General features: G+C 49.5%; 3 non-coding genes across 3 annotated transcripts; 1 reads left to right on the plus strand and 2 right to left on the minus strand.

Annotated features, from left to right (window-relative positions):
• Positions 1 to 10,921: 10,921 nt before the first annotated feature.
• Positions 10,922 to 11,135, minus strand: LOC144140115 (small nucleolar RNA U3). Its single transcript, XR_013316326.1, has one exon. It is a non-coding gene; the product is annotated as a small nucleolar RNA U3 (small nucleolar RNA).
• Positions 11,136 to 15,291: 4,156 nt separating this feature from the next.
• Trnan-guu (transfer RNA asparagine (anticodon GUU)) lies at positions 15,292 to 15,365 on the plus strand. The gene has a single exon. It is a non-coding gene; the product is annotated as a tRNA-Asn (tRNA).
• Positions 15,366 to 15,495: 130 nt separating this feature from the next.
• Trnan-guu (transfer RNA asparagine (anticodon GUU)) lies at positions 15,496 to 15,569 on the minus strand. Its single transcript has one exon. It is a non-coding gene; the product is annotated as a tRNA-Asn (tRNA).
• Positions 15,570 to 19,554: the final 3,985 nt, after the last annotated feature.

The raw sequence follows: 19,554 nt of genomic DNA on the forward strand, positions 1-19,554 counted from the left end.
CGCCAGTGGTCCTTCAACTCATCCCAAGGCAGAGAACTGAACTCGCGCACAGCAGTCAACGAAGCATTAAGTGCTGCTGAACTGTCCCTGTCGGTCAGCAGACGCTCGTCTATTCGCCACATCTGGTGGCGTGGCGCACAGTTGTCAAGGTTAAGCGTCGCTAACGCGGGCCGGTGATCGGACACGGGACAAGCCCCAGTTGGGAAGGAGAGGACGGCACAGCATTCCACGTAGCATCTCAGCTCGGGTGGAAAGTAAAACTTATTTAGCCGAGTGCCAGAATGTCCCCTTTCCCAAGTAGCGACAAACCTGTTGCCGTGGAGCTGCACCCACGCATCGGAAAGATGGAATTGACCGATCAGGTCCTTTAACTCCCGGGCACCGCTATAGGGTCTACCTTGCCCACGTCCCCGTACATCACGCTGAGGGTCGGTTACACAATTAAAATCACCCACGAAAAATGTTCGGTAAAGTTCGAGCATGAATGAGTCGAGGGATGCGAAAAAAGAGGAAGAGTCACAGTCCTGCGGGGGTGCGTACAGTATACAACAGCTCGGACGCGACGAGCAAGCAAGAAAAAATCAACTGCAACCACGCGCCCTCTAATACCATAAGTACAATGAGCCTTGCGGCGCAAGCTCTCGCGCATAAATACAACGCCTACGCATGAAGCCATCCTGTCTGGCAGGGTAAAAAAGGCTTGCACACAAAAGTGCTCGCGAAACAAAAGAACGTCGCGTGGATCGGAGGCACAAATGATTAAGATGCTGTTGGAGATTGCCGCGCTTCGAAAGAAAACCGCGACAATTCCACTGCCAGATCCTAAACGGGCTAGGAGGGCGACGGCTAGGGCCCACGGACTCCTGGCCGTCGACTAGGGGACTGTAGTGTGCCGGTACTCCCAGCCGGCGCCTCTTTCTTAAAGCTTTGGATAATAAAGTTTTCACCATCACCGCCACCACCGTCGCGTGGAGTACGGAAATTGCACTCCTGCAAAAAAAGAAGGTCAACGTGTTGCACCCGAGCATAGTGCATCACCTCCCTCTGTTTGTCAAAGTCCCGAAAGACCTGAACATCCAAAGTAAGAAAACGCACCAGCATGAAGGTGATAAGGGCCCAACCCACATTTACCTTCCCATCATAAAAACTCACTGTCGTCGGAAGGCACGTCGACTTCGACGCACAGTTTCTTGTTATCGTAGGCATGATCGGCGTCCGCTGGCGACGTCGGCAACGCCCGCTTGGACGCATCTAGGCGGTCCGGTGGAGAGGGTCGGGCAGGAAGCAAGTCATGCACCTGGTTGATCAGGTTGACGAGGCGAGGGTCGGTCACAACGAGGGATGGGCGAGCAGTGCGAGGCTCGTCAGTGCCTCCCGCATCACGCGAGTCCGCCGAAGAAGGCTGACTTTGCTTGGTAGACGCTTCGAGCCGCTCCAGGAGAGATGGGGAACCTAGCAGATCGGCGACCTGGCTGACCAAATTGACCATACGGGGGTCCTTGACCTTGACCTTGACCACCACTGGAACTGGACGGGCTCTGGCTAGCTACAGGCGACTTAGAGGCGTGATTAGAATGGCCCACCGCTGCCTTGCCGCTCGTGCCGGGCATGCTGCGTTCCTTCCGGCGGCTGCGCGAGCCGCTCGAGGAGCCAGGGAGAGCGATGTTTTTTTCCTGTGCACGCCCTGGCTCGCGCTGAGGCTTCTCCGCGAGGTCACTGCACTAGGCAGAGCTGGGGCTCCTGAAGTGGGAGGTATCGGTCCAAGACGATGAAGTGGCATCGTCCGCAGGTGGAATCTCTTCCTCCGAAGGCGGCAGGTAGCTCTCGTGTTCCATCTCTTGGCTGTCGCTTGGCGATTCATCAATCGTCGAGTTGACGCCCAGAGCAGTACCTTCACTTGACGCCTCGGGGGGCTGGCTCAAGGAGGCCCGGGGTAGCTCTGGAAAGTCGCTTGTACTCTCGAGAGCCTGCTTACTGGGGGGCGCGCGAGGCGACTCAGCAAAATTGCTCGCAGCGTCCGCATAGGAGCGGGGATACAGGCAGTCGGCGGTGCTATGGTTGCTCTTGCAGCGGCGACACTGGGCATTTCAGTCGACGCCGTCGTGGCCGTACTCCGAGCAGCGGCCGCACCAAGGGGTCTTGCAGGCGCTAACTTGGTGGTCGGTCAGGCCGCAGCGGGCGCATACCCTCCGCACACCTTTGTATTCAAACCGGGCCTTGAACCCTCGAATCTTCATGAAGTTAGGGACGGCCTTCGCCATCTCCATCTTTACGAGTCGCATGCCGTTCTTGATATGCTGAAGGCTCCTCCACGCCGGCTGGCTGACGTTGAGGACCTTCACATATGGTCTCAGTGCTGCCGCTAGCTCCGCGTTACTCACAACGGGGTTCAGGTGGTACACTGTCACGTAGACGACCTGCGGGCCCATGCAGGCCACAGGACACGAAACGCCGTTCAGGACGACGGCTCCTTTCTCAGCGATCTTGCGAGCAGCAGCAGCCGTATCCCCCACCGCGCAGAACTTGAATCCACCCTGGTGCATCAGGGTGTCCAGGTCATAACGGCCTACGATTTCCTCGAGGGCATTCACCAGGTCATCCACGGTGACGTCCTTCGGGGCCGTAAAGTAGAAAAGTGGCCTTGGGCGGCGGCTGAACAACCTCCCAAGAAGCCATGACGACGTGTCCTTAATGTCCAAGATGGTGGTCCAGTGGTCACAATGTAGACGGCTTCCAGGAGAGAGGGGCTACCCCAACGTAAAACGCACCGCCGCCCCGTTGCAGTCACGGCGAAATCAAGAGTGCGGTGACGGATGACGTGTCCTTCCTTGGCTGCAGTCACGGCGAAGTTCCTACCGTCCTGATAAGCGCAACTCCGACACCAGGTAAATATTGTTGCGTGGATTTGAGGAGAGACCTACCTTCAACAGAAATGTTCCTACTAAGCGTTGTTCTAAACCACAGGTGCATAGTTAGACTGACGTAAGTTCAATTGCCCTTGTGTATATGACCAGGGGTTACGGCCACGGTTACCAAATACGAGCCATTCTTTTCAGCATACTCTTCAAGCGATTGGCACTTACAAAATAATCACAGTTGGAAGAATAAATCTGCTTTTGTCGCAATAAAAAATGAGACCGAAATTGACATAAAATAAGGCTATCGAGAATGCAACCAAGTCCTACATCAGCTTCGTTCAGTATGGCACCTGTCATAAAGCGTTTATCTGTCGCTCCTAGAAGCACGCGTCACCGAGCTAGTTGGTCAATACTTGGTTATGCAGTCGAACCTCGTCAATTCGAACTCCGAGGGGACAGGAAGTCTGATCGAATTAGCTGGAGTTCGAGCTAGTGCGAGCCACACAGCACACGTCCTTCTGAGTTCACTTTCAATAATTACGCTCTGCGAAAGCAAAAAGGAAAAAGAAAAAGGCAGCGCCCGCGGGAGAAAGAAAAGGACCGTGCCCCCGCAACGCGCGAAGCGAGGACGTGTGGTCTATGCCAGCAGCTTCACTGGCATGTTGTCACAGAGGGGTGGCTACGGCCATTTACGCATATGTGTCTGTGATTAAGTAGAGGAAAACGAATGTGTGTAAGGTTCGGCAAGCTATAGGATGACGAAGAAGATAATACGAAGTTGGGCAATCGCCTTTCGTGGATATGTGCCACACGTTAACCGACAGAATAGCCTGAAGAATTGTCCTAGGTATAGAAGGCATGGGAGAAGAGGAAGAAGAGATCGCTGTGGTGACGAAGCAGAGTGGAATCGGAGAAGCCATGATTCGGAGGGCTATCCGAAAGATGCGTTAGCCGTGGTCTGCCGAGGCCGTCGTCGAAGACGCCTGGAGACCCTGCCAGGCTGCATGCAATGCCAGCCGTGCCTACAAGCTGCTCGTAGACCGCGCATTAAATCACCGGCTTCGACTGTGCAACGTTGAGTACCACGGGAAAACTACCAAAAAGGCCTCCGACAACCGGGAATCTATACCAGCACCGACTTAATTGACTGCACCAGACCACGTGAGCCGTTTAATCCATCACGGGTGTGTTTTCTAGAATGAACTGTGAACTATTGATAGTTCTTTCCGCCATTGTAGAACAGTGCTAGTTGAGGATTGACTTCAGTGATGCATGCACTTTGTGACTCTAACATACGTCTCATTACCTCGTACCGTCTCTATAAATGTTCGTTTCCATCTCATACGCCCATCTCAAGCGCCTGTCTCATTTCGTCGACACGAGCCTCAAGGACTAGCGATCACCAATAACATCACAGTGTCCGAGACCAGGCGTCTGGCCGAGCGTCTGTGTCCGAGACCAGGCTTTGATTTTTACGGGTACGTTTTGTCAAATTCAACCGCAACTCTCAATTTTTAACCAATTGTTTTTCTAATAACGCGCTGTTACTGGATGCAAATGGATAGGTATTCCCTTTCAAGTTGTGAGCGGTCGCATTAGCCCCCTTCATGCCCGATTCTTTGCCAATCCCCGGCGTGGGTATGCGCCATGAGACGAGGAACATCATCTTGCTTGCTTGCTCCGCGCACGCTTGTATTACGTTGCAAAACTGTTCGAAGCGCAAGACATAAACGAGGGACGACGAGAGAGCACAGGGACAATTAAGCGCTTCGAACGGTTTTGCAATGGAATACCAACTTGCCCAGAAGTCCGCCTTAATGTATTACGGGTTTAAAAAGCTGTGGAGGCTAGTGACGCATTGAACTTTGGCCTTCGGTTTCGAATTTCACGAAAAGTAGTCCCTGCGGACGGGCAATATTGTTCTAACTAACCGTGGCACGTGTTTCAGCTGAAGTTCGAATTAGCGAGAGTTTTCCACCATTCAAATACGCGTCGCGTTGCCGAGACCAATGGACAAGTTCGAATGATTCGTTGGTTCGAGTTACGCGACTTCGAATTGACGAGGTTCGACTGTAACAATATCGCCATACCAATCATCAGAGACGTGCAGACGATACGCTTCCTTTTTTAACGCGTCCTCCTACGTTTGTCACAGTGCCATTTTGAGGGCGCTGCTGAGCCTAAGGGCGCGGGTTCGACCCCTGTAGTACGTGGTCGCTTTTAAGAGGAACAAAATCAAAAACGCCCGCCGCAATTTCTGGGCACAGTAAAGATCCCCAGGTGGTCCAAATTAATCCCGAGCCCTCCACTACGGCGCGTCTCATCGCCTGCGCTGCGTGACCGCGTTAAACCCTACAATCAGAAAAGCTTCCGCGTGTTACTACCCTGGAAATTTGAATTTGGATTGTGATGCTGCCTCGCCTCTATAGTACATTGATGCTGTATAAACTGATTAGTACAAAACATAATTGTTTGCGTTTCTTTTACTCATTAAAGGTATTGCTTAGACCACAACGTTTGCTTCTCCCGATGTAATGTTACGCCGTAAGGTAGTGTGGTTGCATAATTTGATGACAGAAAGACAGCAAGAAAGACCCCTGCATAGAAGGCAGCGTCCCCACCCGAAGAAATGATGTGATCAACCGAAAACTCCCCAATTAAACACGGAAGATTGATCTGCTGTATGTCTGTAACAGTTGAATACCTTGATTTCAACGCATACAGAAAGCGTTCACACCGATGAGTTGCCTTGCCCTGAGGTGCACTGCAAACACAGCACTAAGAGGAGCCTTTTTTATTTTACAGCTCACCTTCACGTCCTATTTATTCCCATATAAATTCTGAGTTAGCTTTAGAGGCCACTTTTACAGCGACCAAAGTTCCGGTACACCACTAACAAGAATTAACGCTGACTTCACGCAAAAAATCAATAAAAACTTTGATCTTTTTTCGTTATGTGACCAAGGCAAGAACAATAAAGCGCCGCAGAATTGGACAGATCTGTTTCTTTCTGTGCTTGTGGGGATTGAAAATAGATACAAGAATATTAAAAAAATCCTCCGTCGCATGCCCCCGCGCGAGGGACACGAGTAAATGCAGAGCATTGGGGTCGTTTACGTGGCGTAGGGTTGGTGGTGGTGGTGGTGGTAGTTCTTGGTGGTAGTTGTTGGTGGTGGTAGTTGTGTTGGGTTTTATACGTGTACACCACGCAGCTATCACGCCGCTGAGTCGCCAACGCATGCCGCTGACGACGTAGTTTGAATGCGTCAAGGATATAAGGCGCGTTCGTAGCCTTCCATTCTGTGTCGGTTTTGTGGCGCAGTGGGAAGAGCACCATGTACCTCGCGTTCCGCCCACAGGTAGTGAATGCGTTGTATCAGCAGCTTCTTGACGTAGTTTGAATGAGTCAAGGATATAAGGCGCGTTCGTAGCCTCTCATTCTGTGTCGGCTTTGTGGCGCAGTGGGTAGAGCACCATGTATCTTGCGTTCCGCCCGCAGGGTCGTGGGATCGAAACCGGGCGCCGGTAACTGTTATTTATTTTTCTTTTTATAGTGTAGGGGGAGGCTGGCTGCTGCGGACGCCGACGCACGGGGGACATCGTGAGTTACACAAATGCTCTGCATTTAAAAAGCGTCGTGGAGGTTCTGGGTATTGATCCCAGTATCTCGCACATGCTAAGCAAGCGCTCAACCACGCACCCGACATATATTTTTAAATGCAGAGCATTTCTTAGCCTCGCCTGTTCCTGCGTCGGATGGTGTCAACAGTTCCGCGTCCGCACCAGGTGCGCCTCTCCTTCCCTCCTCTCTCTCAACAGCAGCTGGCGCGCGCATGCGTCGTAGTCAGCCCGTTCGCTCCGTCGCGGTCTCGGCGTAACAGGTGCGTGATAGCTGCGCGGTGGGGCGTGGAAGGGCGCGCGCTGCTTGCGCATGCGCGCTCTCCCCCCCGTACTGCTCTCCCTCTACTGCGCGCGCTGCAAATATAGCGGCTAGCGGTCGCTCGTGTTTCAGTCACTGCGTTGCTCCTTCCTTCCTTGGTTGACGCTCGTGCCCACGTTTACTCGTGTCTGCTACTCCAGCATCACGGAAGAAGCGCTGGAAGCAACACTGCCTTCAATCAGAACTGAGGCCCCAATGCTCTGCGTTTACTCGTGTTCCCCTCGCGGGAAGGCGCGGGAATTTTTTTTTATGGCCTCCAACCATAGAGAAAGAAATACTGGTAAGAGTGGACACTCCCATAGAGCCCTGCGGCCGAATGACTGTACTGTAGTGTAGCGCACCGAGCGGACGGAGAGCCAAACTACTAACCATACTTTCGTACGTTCACTTTCGGTTTCCCGGACACCGATTTTTGGCGGGTAGTTTGAAGGACTGGAAAGCGCTGCTCACAGCGACGGGCATCGGTACGGTATTCGGACGCTTTCATGCAATAATTAGTGTTTATTTGAATATATCATTCTCAGGCTTAGTGCCCGTATGCTTTTACAAAAAAAAAAACCTTGTTCTGAAAACGTGAAATTGCAATTTACAGTACCACTCACACTTGGTTAAGAATTCTGTCCCGTGTTCACATGTTGCCGAGCCACATAAAAGAGACACACCATAAATGAAGAAATATTTATTGCATGGCACTAAACGGAACAAGTTCAAATTGTCATAATTCTTTGCAACACACATATAATAATAAACAGTGAGTAATACACAACAGAGACAATACACAGTAATGAGAGGAAGATACGTTTCCAGGAATGAAAAAAAAAATGCGCAAGTAAAGGTATCACAACCACACAAAGGATTTTTTCTCCACGGTAATTGAAAATGCAGAAAACCCAGAAACTCAGCCATCCACAGGTTTACTTGTATCTACGACACCCTCACACTCTGTGCGCTGTTGCAGTCATACAAAAATATCAACCATAACATAATCTAGACACTCGGATACTTGCAACTGTTTACAACCACTATCTCCGCAGATAATTTTCTTAGTCTGCCAATTTCTACAGTTAGGATGTGAAAGAAGGGAAAAACTTAGGCTTTGATGGCCTCGCTTATTTGATGAACTCTAATGAGATCTATTGCCTCGGGGCAACTTCAAATCAGTAGCAGTAATTGAACAGAAATTCCATTTATGTGGAGATGCACACGCAAAAGGTTAAGAGGAAAAAAATCAACTTCCAATTGGTTCCTTGCAAGGGTGCATTTTCCCAAGAAGCCGGGTTACCTTCCGAAAGCGTTGCCTTCCCAGTAAAGGCAAAGGGCTAGGCGGGGATGTTTTAGGTACGTGCACGTAGTCAACCGACAGGTTCCAGGCTCGATTAAGGCACACAAATTCATGCCTTCCGCTGTCAATACGAACAGTCTAACATAAGAAACAGGGAAGCAGTATATGCTTCTCGTGTATGAGACAATGGTGGCACATTACAGAATCCCATAAGCATTTGACAACGTAGGTCCCAACATGGTTCTCTTCATCTAGGCCAGTCCGACAACAGGCAGCACGTATGGTGACAAACGACATTTAGCATGACCTCTTACCCTGGCAGTCTTCATAATGTAAAAGGGTTTTTGTGAATGTACTGTTTTCACAATATTACAACTAGCAGCAACAATAACTTGCGAGTGGAGTTTGGAGACTGTATACGCTGTTGTTAGTGGTTTTGATGTTATGAGGCATGTCAGTGATAAAAAACCGTTTGTTCCTTGAGTCAACGATAGTCTTTTCAGTGGTCACGCCTTATTGAGTGCCGAGACTTGCGTTAGATTTTAGGTGCTAATGGCAAGGTTCAATAGATGGAATACAGTTGCGGTATCCATCAGAAGCATCAATAAGGTAGCAAGACGCATTGCAGGCAGTCATCAATACAACTGAATAACTCTGGGAGAACAGTTGGCACGGCCACTTTTGTGAGTCCTGTGAGGGCACGATTCATGAAGTGCTTGCACCATGTTTGGTATGACGAATGCAGCTGGCTGGTTGGCTCTGTCTTGAGGGCACCTGTAGACCTGCACAGGTGATAGGTGATATAGTACACAAACTGCTTGCAATGACAGATGATATGCGAATAGTCTGTAAATTTCACTGCAACTAGTATTCAAGTATTGCCTCCAGTGCATGCCACCTATTTAAAACACAAGTTCTCTTATTCTATTCAGCAATCATGCGGTCAAGCTATTAGCAACACTTAAAATATGGGTCTTTGTAATTTCGCAACACTGATTAGGCACATTCTTAATGCAATTCACCTATTGTTTGGGTTAACAAGAATGATAACGCTGCTCACATAGCCTGAATCCCTTTGTCTTTTTTTTTGTAAAATCAGGACGAAGAGCGAGAGCGAGCTGAACGTTAAACAAACATTTTGCCCCACGGGCTCGCGAAAGAAACGCATCCCGAGAACGGGCACCTGGCGAAAGTATATTTGGGCGCTGTGTGGGCACCATGGCAAGCAGCAGTGAGCGTCGTACTGAGTACTACTGACCGCCAAAGGCCATGCCTTAAAAAGATATGACAAGAAACACACAGTTCCGACTGAATAGGTGCAATCTGCGCAATACGTGTTTAATGAAACTAGCCAAAATATGACCAGAGAAAAGAGAGCAAACGCTTGAAAAAACGGCAAGTGTGGAACAGTTGTATGCAATGCCTGCGATACCGGAATTGATATACGATGTAGAACGAAGGCCAAATTTGAAGGTTTCAATGCACTGCGCACTCACCCCGCCTCGAGCAAAGCTGTTATCTGCCGACGAAAGACGCGTTTTTACCGTACCTGGCGCGCCAAAGCGAAGCGACGAGCGCGCGTTATCGGCGTCGGCGAGCGGGTTCGCTTTGTACGCAGGCAGCTTGGTATGCACCCATGTGTAAAACTTACGATGAGTGTACGGCTGCTGGTTATGCCCAGATAAGTCAAATTAATGCAGATACGGCTACCTCGCCGTGTACGTTAGCCCGGACGGCTTTGCAGCGCATCACGGCCATAATAGCAGTAACAGTTGGCCAAGCTAGCAATGGCTAGCTAGTATAATACAACGCAGCCTGCGTCTCACGTAATTCAGTGCAGCGACAGCGCACAACGCCTGCTTCGCCTACGGACCGCCGGCCGGCCGGCCACTTCCGCAACTCACCGCCGTCGTTTTCGGCACGTAAACGCTACGTGCGACGACGGGCGCGTACCGCTGGCATCCCTCAGCGCTAGATAAAACGGCACAACCAGCCTAAAATACCATTACGTACGGCTAAAAAATGGTGTCTTACGCCTTGCCGGGGCGTTTCCAAAGCGCTTATCCTAAAGGCGCAGCACTAGCTATGCCTGATTCCCTGAGGTTACGCAGTGCTCGCAGCGTTTTCAGTACAACGAAACGTAAATATGATACGCCACACCAGCAGTTTAAAAAAGAAAGTCTCACCTTTCGTTCAGGATGCAAAACCGATGTCGCAAATAAAGCGCTAGGCGTTTCCTTCTCAACAACAGAGGTTAGCACGAGGCTGCAGAAACGCACGTGCAAACGCTGCCGACAGAGCCAAATGGCGGCTTGCGCTTGCGGCTTGGCGGCTTGGCCAGGCTTGGCGCAAAGAAGCCACAAAAATTTACATTGACAGCCATTCAACTTATTACACAAATAAAAATGTGTAGTCTAATGTGTAACAAAATTTTAAAAGTATAATATTGTGTGTTAGCTTAATTTTAAATATATAGTTTTTTACCACTTGCGCCGACTGCCGGACGGCGCGCGAGTCAGGCCACTCGGCCGCGATAAGCCCGTGTGTCCACTCTTCTAATTTTTTTATTTCTCTATGCTCCAACATCGGCTGCCGGCGGCCCGCCGTTTGCACGCCGCCGGTAGCCGATCTCGGAGGCCATGGCGAAAGCAGCTTAGTGCTCGTTCCGCCCACCAGTCCCGGAAGTTCTCAATCGTTTTTTTTTTTTTTTGCAGCGGGGAAAACGCTGCTCGTTAGTTGTTTGTGGGCCTACGTGCTTGGACCATTTCCATCCTTCGCAAAAGCTGATATGCGAGGTTTTACCCACCACACTCCTGCTTTTGAATTCAGTGAAAACACCGCACCACTCAGATTAGGTCCCTGCCCTCCCGTTGGCAACTCAGTGCCGCGGGAACGGTCATCAGAGGAGGCAGATCCGGTAGGAACCGAAAACTGCGCACCCAGTTTCGCGCTGAGGCAGAGACCCTTCGCTCATCATCGTGGGTGAGTGAGTTCTAAGATCGCGGAACGATCTCTCCTAGCTTCATATAGAAATGATCCTATGAAGCATGATCTTGCCCAACACTGCTCCTACAGAGGCGCCCCTTGGGCTGCCTTTGCCTTCAGGATCAGTGGTACGTCCAGAAAAAACCAAATATTCGCCATTCTTTAGAACATACACCTCAAGTGACTGGTATCTGCATCGTATACAAAGTTGGAAACCGAAATCTTTAATTTGCAAGGTGTAAATACCGTACTAAAGCTGGTCAAAAAAGTTAAATTTTAAGTAGCGTGCCTTAATTTTTTTGCATTGCTCGATACCCCTTCAAGATGGCCGCTCGACGTGGCCTGCTGCGGTCATCGAAGTTCAAAATCATCTTGAATTATCCCTTGGGGCAATAAAGGTCTCTCTCTCTCTCTCTCTCTCTCTCTCTCTCTCTCTCTCTCTCTCTCTCTCTCTCTCTCTCTCTCTCTCTCTCGTTTAATCAGTATTCAAGCACCCAACATGCTTAGACTGCCGAGTTTCTGTGCGGCCCGCTGTGTCGCGGCGTCTAAAACGTTTATTTCGTTACAGGCAAACAAAACAAACACTTCACCTACGACACATGCTGGGATGAACGAGTAAAGATTCAGTTAAGCGGGGGACGCATGCCCGTCCGAGCAATCCAGTTTCCGACACGGCGCGTTAAAATATCGAGCAGGTTGGAAGCGCGCGGAAGAGGGCGAGGAGGCGGGTCTTCCGGCAGCCAAACCGGTTCTCGGCGCGGAGACGCGTGCGGGGACGCACACACGTGCACGCGTGCTTTTCCGCACATGTGTTTGACCCTTTACGTCAGCTGGCGTTATGTATCGTACGTCGAGATGTGCAAACGGGCTTTCAGACTTTTCTGCCTTTATTAGACAAATAGCTGCTATCTTCGGGATTCATGCACCCCTTTTCAACCTATATGGCAGCCTGCAGCCACTGTGGCTGTTTGTATACTTCATTTTGCGCCCAGCCACAGCGTTGACTATACACCGCTTAACAAAGATCACTGCCTCTAATTTCAGTAATCAGGACACGGGGTAGCCCAGAAGGCGTTGCCGGACATCATCATTCGCCGCAACGCTGAAGCAATAGACTGAGCATTGAGGCTTTCACACAGTACGACGACAAAACAAACGCAAAGCGCTGCGCATGCCTTCAACGTCGCCGTCGCTACTACCAGCGCAAAAAAAAAAAAAAAAACAAAGACTGCCGAATTCTTGGCTTGTACGTCCTCACCACATCGCAAGCTGGTTCCGCTTTTTTGCGAAAATCAAAGTGACAACTGCCGATAGTGAGGTTTCTGGTGGGCCACTGCTTACAACCGTCGATTCATTTCGATTGAACTACGTGTAACTGAAAGATGGTTACTCCACCAACCTTCTAATTAAAATGCATTTCCCGGCATAGAGACACACTTCCCGGTGGAGTGTTCCTCATTTGTGCCATTGTGGACAGAAAACCCTACCATAACAGCATTGTGCCACCAATTCTTCTAGCACGTGAATGCTTGCACGATGAAACGTTCGGGAGGGTAAGAAGGATATGAGCTCCGATGCAACACTCCTTCCTGTGCCGAAAACACGGGATGAATGGAAGTGTTGTCATGAATAGGACGGCTGAGGAGCGATATGCTACGTGACAGAGAGGTCATTCCGTGGGGAAGAAAGCCTAACTGGGACGGCATATTCGGGACATCTGCTTCTATTTAAGTTGTATGTAAACAATAACCGCGACATGGACACGAAATCACATATGTACGGCAGATTAGTCGTTTGTTTCTCAGGGTGACTGACGTTCGCCGGTGCATGTCAAGCATGTTAGTGTCGAAAGGTTCCCTGCTGGCGTCAGAACTGGTGCAGTGACATTGCTGAATAACAGCTGGCATTAATGTTTTGCTCATTTTCTTGGACACTGCAGCAGCTTGTTCTGCTGGCTACGTGTAGATACAGCTCGCAACAAACGCAACGCTGAGCCTGGCTGCGGCCCGCTGACGTCCCGCCTACTGAATTCTTGCCTCTTATGACCAAACTTGATGATGACGTCAAGGCGGAGCTCGAGGCTCCGATCAGTATAAGTGAAATTGAACAGGCAATAAATGAGCTAACCGGAGGAAAATCGCCCGGGCCTGATGGCTTGGGGGCTGCCTTTTACAAAATGTTCAAAAGCGAAATCGCCACGGCTTTACATCGATTGTTGGTCGACGCATACAAAGTAAACCGGATGCCCCCCTCCTTTTGCAGGACACACATTGTTTTGGTACCAAAAACCAAGGATTCTGTTCAATTACTCTCTGTAACATCTTACCGTCCAATTAGTCTCACAAATGTTGATTATAAAATATACATGAAGGTGTTGGCTAAACGATTGCAAACAGTAATGAATATCATTGTTGGCCCGCACCAAACCTGTGGGATTAAAGGAAGGACAATTTTCACTAATATACATACAATGAGAAACATCCTAGAGTGTTGCGATGCGGGTAATGGACATGTGGCAATACTTCAACTCGATCTTGAAAAAGCGTTTGACCGTGTTGCACATGAAATTTTGTTTTGTATTCTGGAGTACGTGAATGTGGGTGCTGTGATACTGGATGGGGTGAAAATGTGTTATCGGGATTGCTTCGCTAGTCGTATTGTCAATAAGCAAGTTACGCCAGGTATTCAGCTTCTATCGTCGGTTAAGCAAGGCTGCCCTTTGAGTGCTCTGCTGTTTGCCATCTACTTGGAACCGTTTTGTTTAAAGATTAAGAACAGTGGAAAAATAAGTGGTTATAAGTTCTTTGAGAGCGAAGTAAAAGTATTGGCATATGCGGATGATATAGCCATAGTCTGCAGCGACAAAGAAAGTGTTCGAGAGGCAGTAAAAGAAGCTGGAAAGTTTTGTAAACATACGAGTAGTGCTATAAGCTGGAAAAAGTCACTAGGTTTCTGGCACGGGGAGTGGGAAGACACGCCTGAGGTTTTTGAAAATATGCAGTGGACGTTAACTCCGGCCAAATACTTGGGCGTACCACTCAATAACTACAGGCAGCCTACCGAATTTTGGACGCTGGAAACGGAACGCGCAAGAGTTCAGACAACCCGGTGGGGTGGGAAGGATTTGTCGATGTTTGCACGAGCTACTGTGTGCAACTTATTTCTTGTAGCCAAAGTGTTCTACGTCCTTCAGGTGCTGTCCATGACGAGAGTTTCTGTTCAGAAGCTACACAGAGTGTTTGCGGTTTTTATTTGGGGATCGACTTGGGAGCGGACCAGCCGCTCGAACCTGTTCCGCGCGGTTCGAAAAGGAGGCTTGGGGCTCTGCCACTTGTTTCTGAAGCAGATTGTGTCCAGGTTTTGTTTCTTAAGGGATCAGAATAATCCCTTTCTACGTACTGTCATTCAAGTGCGCCTTTGTGATCACATACCTGAATTTGTTGTGTCCTCTTTTGGGGGTAGACGAACGAGTCTATGTGGTTTCCTGCGCGAAGTTGTATGGGCGTTCAAATTATTGAAAGTGAGATTTTCGATTGAGTACTTGAGCAACGTACCACGCAAAAAGTTATATAAGGACCTCATTGATGTTTTGTTACCCATTCCCCTATACAGGTCTATGTATGCAGTGGGAAGGGAAGGCGATGTGCTCCAGAGGGTAAAGAGAATGCCCGTGCGCGCCTCCGTTAAAAGTTTCTTTTTTCAGCTCCACAGTGGCACGCTTCCTGTAAAGCCATGGCTCCACGAGAAAGGATTAGACATACATTGGAACATTAACTGTCGCATATGCTTAAAGCCGGAAACTATTGACCACATTTTTCTAGACTGCTCAGACGCGAGATTTCACTGGGACATCCTACAGCGCACTGTTAAAAAGGACCTGCCCATAAACCCTTTCGGGATCCGTTTTCTGTCTGTGTGTGATACAGGGGGCGTGCCATTCGACATGTTTATGTTGATCAGTATGCACAGCTTGTGGCGCACAAGGATGGCTGACAGGCATGCCGATCCCAATGCGCGGCCCGCTAGAGAGTATTTCATTGACAGTATGGTCAACATACGTGAGGTATACAAAGCGCTAAGCGAACCACCTGAATGGTTACCAATGCTTGATGACCTTGTTCAACTGAAGAGATTTTAAACTTGTGTTTATCGCAAAGGTGGCGAATGTTATAAAATTACTGTAACCTAGTTTTTCGTTTGAGACAAACGGTAATAAAAAAAAAAAAGCCTCCGTGGCGCAATCGGCTAGCGCGTTCGGCTGTTAACCGAAAGGTTGGAGGTTCGAGCCCTCCCGGGGGCGTTGTGTTTATTTTTTTTTTCTGCCCTTGGTTTACTCCTACCACGTTTTCCTTTTTTTGTGTTTGGGGAGAGGAGGAGGGCAGGGAATTTCCAACTAGATACATAAGGCAGAAAAAAAAAAATAAACACCACGCCCCCGGGAGGGCTCGAACCTCCAACCTTTCGGTTAACAGCCGAACGCGCTAGCCGATTGCGCCACGGAGGCGGGACGTCGGCGGGCCGCAAACAGGCTCAGCGTTGCGTTTGTTGCGGGCTGTATCTACACGTAGCCAGCAGAACAAGCTGCTGCAGTGTCCAAGAAAATGAGCAAAACAAAATGCCAGCTGTTATCTAGTTACAAATTCCCTGTTCAAACAAACAAAAAAAAACTTGGTAGGAGTAAACGACGAGGTCACCTTGAATGTACAACATTCTATTGCAAGTAGCCCACGAAATCGTGGCGTTGGGAGCCGTGGGAACTCGTCCTCAGCAAAACCGCCTCTGTGGCTCGAATGCTACAGCCCAAAAGCATTTAGCGTGTGCAGAAAGGAAGAAAAGAGTATTTTCGGGCGACAAGTTTCCAGGTACCATTCGTAGCGCTCGTTGACTAGTGAAACCACTAATCTTCGTCTTCCCTTCGTTCTTCGTCTTCCCTTTGTCCCGTGCTTCGCGCTGTTTTGTTAAAGAAACCACTAATGTCACACCATCCCGCCGTACGCGCAAGTCGTTTCTGGATAACTGCTTCGGGTTCGTCGGGTGTAAAAGAGTGTTCCCATCGCCTACGGAGACTAAGGCAATTTGGGATTTTCACAGCACCACGTCATGAAATCCTCCACGTAAATCCGTACACCTGGAGGTGGTGGCTATACACTCACAAACCTGCCTTTGAAATGACACCCCCGTGCACATCATGTGTATGGGTGCCCAAGGGAGGAAGGCCATGTTGTAGTGCGCCACGTGATTATATAATTCTGATACTCCTACCGATGCGTCTTCCGGGCAAATCTGTCATTGAGATGCAGGGAGACTCTTTCGATGTGTCTGGCACCCAAGAATGTACCCGCTTGCAGTGGTGCCTGTTCTCTTTTTGGTATTCTGGTGTCAGTTTATTTAGCGTCCTTGGCTTACCTCACGTACAATAAGGTTGCCTCCCGGTTTCCGCTTTTTGAACTTCGATAAACTCCACCCCACCGCTCAGCCTATCGGTCGCTGTCCTACCACGGCCGCCCATTCAGCGCTGAGACAACAATAATCAGTGCGGTGTAGATCCTGTTCCAACCAGCTGATGGCCGTCGTGGTTCCGTGCATCCTGAGGTGGTCGCGGACAGATGTCAGCCACCTTCAATAGAAGTGTTTCTACGAAGCATTGTTCTAATAGCGTCCTCGATAAACACGCACCGGTGTTGCCCCCAAAACCGGCGCGGTGCACAGTGCCCCACGACGGTGCGTACCGGCACGGAGCGTTGATCGAGGACAAACGGGGCGGTTCTACCCAGGCGCCATCTCTTAATCTAAGAAATCAACTCATAAAAACGTTCACAAGTAACAATACAGCACTGTAATGAGACACAGCTATATTTGAAAGTGGTATTTATTGAAGGCCAATGATTATATGTACGCACAACTTAAATCCGTCACACATGCGGAACAACGTACCGCCACCGCTTCCACTAAACAGCTACATACAAGCTGCTTCTAATCTTCGTTTGAGCCATAATGCGAGTGCCTGTTTTGTTCCGCCCTTCCGTTACAGCAAAACAAGTAGGTCTTCATCGTCTAGGCACTCCGGTAACAGTTCATGATAATTCGATCGAACGAAACGAATGTCAATCCCCAACTTTCTGGCAATGCATGCAGCCGCCTTTGAAGTACACAAAGTTCGCGTCCTCATTTACAATCACTGGCCGTTGTTAGTCAAATCAAACCGGAGGCAGCAAAGGATGATGGGATAGAGTGCTGGGCTCCGTGGGCTCAAGTCATGGCGGGACTCGGCTTCACAAATGTGACGTCAGGGCCTCTCCTAACCTTTTCTTTCCTCCATGAGCTTTGGCGATTTTTACGTCATTTTGACGTCACGAGCATCCGAAGCGCATCGGATCAGCAGAATACGGCCATTGCATTGTGTGAAGTTGGCTTTTCTGCAGTGAGCTTTACTTGGACGGCCGACGGCATCAGTGTGGAATGGGAAGTTTCGCTTAAAGAGGCGTGGGCGATAAGAAATCTCTTTTTGCGCCTTTTCTGCGTCAAAGAGCAAATATTAAGCCATGCAACAAGAAATTTGTGTTAAAGGAGTACTGACACGAAATTTCAAAGCTGAGATAACTATGTAAAACGCTTCCTTTTTATCAGGAGATATCTCCCAGCAAGTTTCAACAGCAACCGTTCAGCGAAACATATTTAAAATCCATTTTAATCTTCGCCCGCACGAGAAAGCCCGGGCGGGCCGACGTGACATCATCTGCTACGTGCCCCAAACTGCCGACGTCGGGGCTCCCGTGACGAAGCCGACGCGCTGGCTGTGGTTGGCGCGCGCTGCTCGGGCGTGTGTACACGTCATGGTTTTGGGACTGACGTCATGCTGCCCGGGCCTGTGGGGACGGCGAAGACCTCGGCCGGTCTGGGCGCGCGCGTGCGCTCGCTCGCGCGCGCTTCCAGAGAGGCAGCGATACCTCCATGACGGCAAGAATGGTGACGCCATGTCATACATGCTGTCATGGCGGCCGCTCGGCGTTTTTTTGTCGAAACCGAAACTTGCACGAATAAACGACGCCGTAAATGAATGTTTACGCTGCGCTCGACCGTCTAATCTGTCATTCTATGATTAGTGGGCTGGTAGGCACGCACAGCAGCGAAAAAAACGTAACATAAAAATTTCGTGTCAGTACTCCTTTAAGCCTTCACAGACAAATTCACGCAAAACAGAGAACCGCTGGGGAAAATACGTTTGAAAATACGTAATAAACATGAAAGGAACACCAACATACCTTCCAGCATTGTCACCATACTCTGCACTAGCAAGGACTCACTGGCTCAAGGACTCACGACTCACGCAAAAAGCTTTCCAAACATTAGCACTCTGCGTGGTTGAAAAGGGCAAATCCTGGCTTGCTGCACTCGAAATCTGAAATGTCGTTTACATTAACGACTACGGAATAAATAAACAAAATGAATTGGCTGCGTCTGCTGCAACCCGGGGCTTCCGAGCCGATTCCCCCGGAGCGGCTAAAAGGAGGAAAGAAATCCTTGGGTCACGTGATCAAAACGTGACGTCACTGGGCTTGTTTTTGAGCGCCTAGGGAGAACGCCGAAGTAGTCGCAGCATTTCCCTGGGTCCTTCCCGAGTGAACGATTTGCGCTGTCAGTACCCAGCGTGTCAGTGTCAGTTTGTGTTGATTGCTATCAAATGAAGCTGCAAATGCGTGAATATACCGTGAATGCTAGTATTGGTGCTATATTCCTATCCAATCAGGTGTCTTTCTTACCTACATACTACTACCACATTTCAAGAGACTTGCAGCCTGAGCTCAGCGTAGATCAGCCATGGCGGTCTCTGGCGTTTGCTGTCACAGACGCGGAAGAGCGGAAAAGAGGGCATCTATGCGCTCATTTTCCCAGCAAGGTCAGTAACGTCGTTATTTTATGTTTGTTGTAGTTTTTGTGTTTATACCACTGTACTGTGTACCTAAAGCTGCGTGAATTCTTGTTTGCATGGCCGCCTCGGCCTCCTAGCTGTCATTCTCGTTCCCGATAGTATTTTGACAATGGATGTTTAATCTTGAATTCAAATTTAGCGTGCGCTGCATACTTGGACGAGGAAGAGACAATGAAAAAAGACAAACCAGACGTTGTCCCGCAAACCAACACCTGCTTCGTGTAGCCAACGTGCCTGTGGTTTGTCTTTTCCCAGTCCTTGTTTCTCCAAGTATGCAGCACACGCTAAATTCAAATTACGATGCTATGTCCCCACACACTCCGGCCGCAGTTTCAGGCGTTTCACTGTTGTTCCTTTTGTGTAGGAGCCCATAACATTGCTCAAGTTTGAACGAACCGGTGGCGTGTACTCCCCGAAGCGCAGTCCTGGTGTGAGGTGCAGTTGGTGCAGTGCCTCGAACGTAAGTATGCATGTGTTTGATAGCGTTAATCTCGCGAGTATGTCGTGTGCACGCATCAGAGTTCTAGCTCTTCGGGCAGTTAAGTTGCGTTGCGGGAGA

Source organism: Haemaphysalis longicornis, unplaced genomic scaffold (genome assembly GCF_048455015.1).
Source record: "Haemaphysalis longicornis isolate Haplotype H1 unplaced genomic scaffold, Haemaphysalis longicornis Haplotype H1 scaffold_5, whole genome shotgun sequence".
In the NCBI taxonomy this organism is placed as follows: domain Eukaryota; kingdom Metazoa; phylum Arthropoda; class Arachnida; order Ixodida; family Ixodidae; genus Haemaphysalis; species Haemaphysalis longicornis.